The sequence below is a fragment of the Malaya genurostris genome, chromosome 3, assembly GCF_030247185.1.
Source record: "Malaya genurostris strain Urasoe2022 chromosome 3, Malgen_1.1, whole genome shotgun sequence".
NCBI classification, from domain to species: Eukaryota; Metazoa; Arthropoda; class Insecta; order Diptera; family Culicidae; genus Malaya; species Malaya genurostris.
The window spans coordinates 111,947,381-111,953,313 of record NC_080572.1 but is presented as its reverse complement, the minus strand read 5'-3'; positions in this window follow the sequence as shown (position 1 = coordinate 111,953,313).

Here is a 5,933-nt window from a genome sequence, read left to right as displayed (position 1 = left end):
ATGCATTGATGTTGCTGAAGCAATAATGCTTGGCTTTTAGATTGTAGCAATTTTTATAGCAAAACTAAAGCTTGAACATTGACAAGCTACTGAATGAAATGAATACAAGCAAAGTATTATATAAACAATGTGATAAACATTGAGGGCCAGCTTCGAGCCAGTCAGCATGGAAAACTTATTGGAATTCATTGGTTTTTCAATTATTATGAATACAATGAATCAACGCTTGATTTTGCTTTCAAAATCGATTGAATAATAAGGAACTACGAAATAACTTTATATTCAATTTCGGGCCCCAAATATGTGCTTGAGAAAAGATTCACTAAATAATTTTAACTGCATGGTATGATGAACTATTAGTTATAATTGGAATGTATTCCAATAATGCAATCTAAGAAATTATTAAACTATTGTTGATTTCTGGCACCGGAAACCAGAGGCTGTTTGGTCTTCGGTTCGTTATCGTTGAAACAGACATTTCTAGACTCATCATGCTATATAATTCCGAAAGTCGCTTCCAAAAAAAAGTTAATGGTGAATACTTTTACGTAAATTCTATCTCATCGGCGGGGAGGGCCGGGTGAACGACTGGCAATGATATCGAAAATACTTGAATGTTCTCTTGTCTTCAACCGTTCTTTTGAAGGAGAATTGATGCTTGCTACTAAAATCAGGCATATACATGGTTAGCAAGTTAGTCAATACATATACATATAACCTCATGTTAATCATTCATAATTACTTATGATTTATAGCTCTGGTGTAAGAGTAATCACTAACAATTTTTTCATTTTCATGATGTCTTTCTCATATCAATCGTACTATCATCTATAATACTGTGGTATTCTTCAAAATAATTTTCTTCGATTCTTAAAATAATAATCGAAATCGGTTGGTTGGACCGTCTGCTGATAAAAACATTCAATTGGAGAAGATTTGAGATCGATTTTGATTTTTTACTGTTTTTCGCCCATTTTAGTGATGGTATAAACACTTTACCCTTTATTTCTGAATCCGGAAGTTTTATCCGAATGAAATTCAAGAATTACATATGGGACTACTGGACCTTTCATTTGCACCTAAATTTGTGAAAATCGATGGCACCATCTATGAGAAAGTGGAGAACACATATTTTCATTTTTGTTTTGCACATTTTACCTCCTAACTCCGGAACCGGAAGTCGAATCGAAATAATACTCAGGAATTTTGTATGGGACCACAAGACCTTTCATTTGAATTTAACTTTGTGGAAATCGGTTCAGCCATCTCCGAAAAAAGTTAGTGCAAAAGTGCATTTTGCGTACTGGACGAACTGAGTCGAATGGTATATGACACTCGGCCCTCCGGGCCTCGGTTCGAAAGTCGGTTCTCACAACTTTTCAAAAGTACTATTTACGTGTTAAGTATTATAGAAAAAGTTTAAATGTTCTGGAGTTTTAATACTAAATTTGATTTCTATTTTGAGTGTAAGCCAATTTGAAAGTTGTACAGGGTTGTCAACCAGCGAGAATCGTTAGATTTTGGACAAGTTGCGAATATCAATTTGATGTAAAAGGTATTTTATTTTAAACGAAATTTGTTGGATTCATTCCTACTCAAGGTGCAATTTTTTAACACTAATAGTAACAATACCTGCCACAACAATAACAATAATGTGTCATTACAATATACCTTACCCTTGGACAAAGACTTACTAGCAGCTGCACGGGTTCAATTCTCCGGGAATCCAGGTGCAGATATTGCCTCAAAATTCATAAATTTTCAAAAAGGTGAAACAATCAACCCTTACAAAGGAACAAGAAGTATTCAAAACAACACTACTCCGGTCTTAGGAAGTACTGACATCGAAGCTGCACCATTCACTAACTATGTGAACACATCTTCAATATCACAGAACATAAATACGTCTGCAATATCACAGGACATGAATACAGACAGCCAATTCGAAATTGATTCAATGCGTCCTCCCATTGTACGTCTTACTTCACAATCTGCAAATGGCGACGAACGCTTGTTGAAAGCAAGACTTCGTGACCCGAAAATAATGCACGTCGTCCGTCTGTATTTGTCGTACATGAAAAATCAACAACCTACAGTATGCATCGAGGGTATGACACCAACTAGTATAAAAATGCTATTAGCATCAGAAGGCCTTTCAATAACACCTGACCACCTCCTACGAATCTTCATCGAAGTGCATCAGGAATATGGAATGAAACCTAAGGAAGCGCTGGCCGACCTGGACTCTTATGGGAAATTTTTGACAAGTGAACGTATCCGCCGACTCCAACTAATCCGGGAAGCCGAACATAATTTTACAAGGCCGAATTTTCGGAAATAACGACGCCTTTTGACGAAGGAATAGAAACAGGAATTAGTAATGTAAGTATTCCAGAATTCTCAAAAACTTCTTCGCTTCATAGACAAAATGTGACTGAAATTTTGGTCTATTGCCAAAATTTCAACCGCATGAAAAGCCCGGCCAAAATGAAAGAAATTCATCAAAATTTAATAACCTCCTCTTTCGACGTAATCCTTGGAACTGAAAGCAGCTGGGATGAAAGTGTTAAAAGCGAAGAAGTTTTTGGAAATAATTTTAACGTATTCCGGCACGACCGAAATTTATCTCTCTGTCAAAAAAAATCTGGAGGTGGAGTCCTCATAGCCATAAACTCTTGCTTTACTTCTGAAGAAATTATTACTCCTAAATATAAAGAATTTGAGCATGTATGGGTCAAAGTCTCAATATTGGGAGAAGAACATATTTACTGCTCTGTCTACTTCCCGCCCGAAAATGCGAACAAATTCTCTTTTGAATTATTCTTTCAATCTTTAGACACAATTATTTCGAATATGGAACCTGAAGTAAAGCTTCATATTTTTGGCGACTTCAATCAACGTAATGCGGACTTCATCTCTGACATTGAAAATGAATCAATCTTACTTCCAGTCGTAGGAGAAAACGCAACATTGCATTACTTTTTCGACAAAATTTCTAATTTTGGCCTGCATCAAGTAAACTCCGTAAAAAATCAACAAAATGCATATTTAGACCTTCTTTTCACAAATTGCACAGAAGACTTTTGTGTGAATGCATCAAACCTGCCATTATGGAAAAATGAAGCATTTCACACCGCAATTGAATATTCATTATTTACACACAATGCATCCCTTCCCTACGACTTGGAATATGAGGAAGTGCCGGAATACAATAAAATTGACTTTGAAGAAGTCAAGTGTAGACTAAGTATAATAAATTGGCGGAACATACTGAGTACAGAAGGAAATGTCGACGTCGAAGTAAGCAAATTCTATCACATTATAAACAAAATATCAGCCGAAACTTTTCCTATGAAAAGAAGAGGAAAAAATCATAACAGCAAATTACCTGTATGGTTCAATTCACAACTAAAACATTTGAAAAATAGGAAACAAAAAGCACACAAAACTTACAAACAAGAAGAAAGTGACGCTCATCTTCAAAATTACTTAAATCTATGTAATCAACTCAAAATAGCCATAAACACAGCGCATGAAGAATATAACCGCAAAATTGAAAACGAAATAAAGACTTGCCCTAAGAACTTTTTTAACTACACAAAAACTAAACTAAAAAGCAACAATTTTCCATCTCAAATGCACCTCGACGAACATGTAGGGAAAAATAGTACAGAAATCTGCAATCACTTTGCAAATTTTTTCCAAGAAGTATATACATCTTATTCAGAAACTGACCGTGACCGTGAATACTTCTCTTTCACACCTGCATTTTCCAACTCCATCTCTGTAAACTATCTATCAGAACATGACATTTCGACAGCACTGAAAAACTTAGACGCCTCAAAAGGGCCTGGACCTGACAGTATACCACCAATATTTTTAAAAAATCTTGCTGAAGAACTTACACTACCACTACAACTACTTTTTAACCTATCACTTAATAAATGTACTTTTCCTAAAGCATGGAAATCTTCCTTTCTTGTACCAATATTTAAATCTGGTGCAAAATCTAACATTCGGAACCACCGTGGAATAGCCATTATCTCATGCATTCCAAAATTATTTGAAAAAATTGTAAATGAAAAACTTTTTCATCAACTTAAAAATGTAATAACAAACAAACAACATGGCTTTTTTAAAGGCCGCTCAACTACAACAAATCTCTTAGAATTTATGACATTCACTCTGAATGCAATGGACGCCGGAAACTACGTAGAAACTCTTTACACTGACTTTAGCAAAGCCTTCGACCGTATTGACATACCATTACTTCTACACAAACTACAAAAATATGGCATAAAACATACTCTTCTGGAATGGCTCAAATCATACTTAACGAATCGTGTACAGGTAGTCCGCTTCCAAAACATTCTGTCTGAACCAATTAATGTAACTTCTGGCGTACCTCAGGGTTCTCACTTAGGGCCTCTCCTTTTCATTTTACATATAAACGACATTTCCTTCATACTCAAAAATCTGAAAGTGCTTATATATGCAGACGACATGAAACTCTTCATGGAAATTAAAAATATCAACGACGCTGTAATATTCCAGAACGAAATCAATCTATTCCACATTTGGTACTCCAACTCAATGTAACAAAATGTAACTCAATAACTTTCAGTAGGAAAAATGAAACTATATCTATAAACATACATCTAGGAAATCAACTTGTAGAAAAATGTAAAATTGTAAGAGATTTAGGCGTAATCTTAGACTCCAAGCTCACTTTTGTGGAACACTACAATACCATAATCAATAAAGCTAATAGCATGCTGGGCTTTATTAAACGCTTCAGTCATAACTTTCAGGACCCATACACAATTAAATTATTATACACTACATATGTCAGACCTATTTTGGAATATTGCAGCCTAGTATGGAATCCATACAATATTATTCATGAAGAACGCATCGAATCTATTCAAAAACAATTTCTTTTATATGCACTTTGTAAATTAAACTGGACAGCATTTCCTCTACCATCATATGAAGCACGCTGCATGCTCATCAATATACAAACACTTAAAGAACGCCGCGACTTTGCAATGCTTTATTTCATCAGCGACATTATTTCTCAACGCATTCAATCAGCTCCATTATTATCGCAATTAAATTTTTATATACCTAGCCGTCAATTACGTTCCAGGAAATTATTTTTAGAAAAACAAGCTAGAACAAACTATGCAAAATACAGTCCAGTCAATCGAATAATGCGCCATTACAATCAATACTGCGAACATCTTGACCTTACTATGTCAAAAAATCAAATCTCAGCTTTGTCGTAGAAATAATGCGTAGTATGTAAGTGAACATTGTAAACAATTTATATGTAGTCTACATTTGCTTGACAAAATAAATAAATAAATAAATGTTTGAAAATATCGAATGATGTCAATAGAATATAATAGGACTATGGAAAGTCTGCGGATCTCTAAATTTTGATAAAAATGTTATCATAAATTACTGAACATAAAGCTTGTTTCATTTAGAATTGGAACAAACTTTTGCTCATATTGTGGCGCTCCTGGTGGACGGATTTGGAAGCTCTTGGCGCCCACGTGTCGGGAATTTTGTCAGCTTCACGTATGATTTTTGACATTCCGAAAATCGACTGTACTTTGTAAACAATCAACATGGAAGCCGAAAGAAGGAAAAAAAATTGTGCACAGTTATTTGGAAAATCCATTGTGGTCTGCATCTAGGCTAGCTAAACAGCTGAAATTGCCCAGAAATACCGTATGGCGCGTTATCAAACGGTATAAGAAAACATTGACGACGATTCGGAAGCCTCAAGCCGATCGTCGGAATCGAACTGACGACCGGAAATTGCGTGGTAAGATTTTGAAGACGATTAAGAGGAATCCTAATCTGTCGGACCGTGATTTGGTCAGAAAATTCGGTGCTGCCCATAGTACCGTGAGGAGAACTCG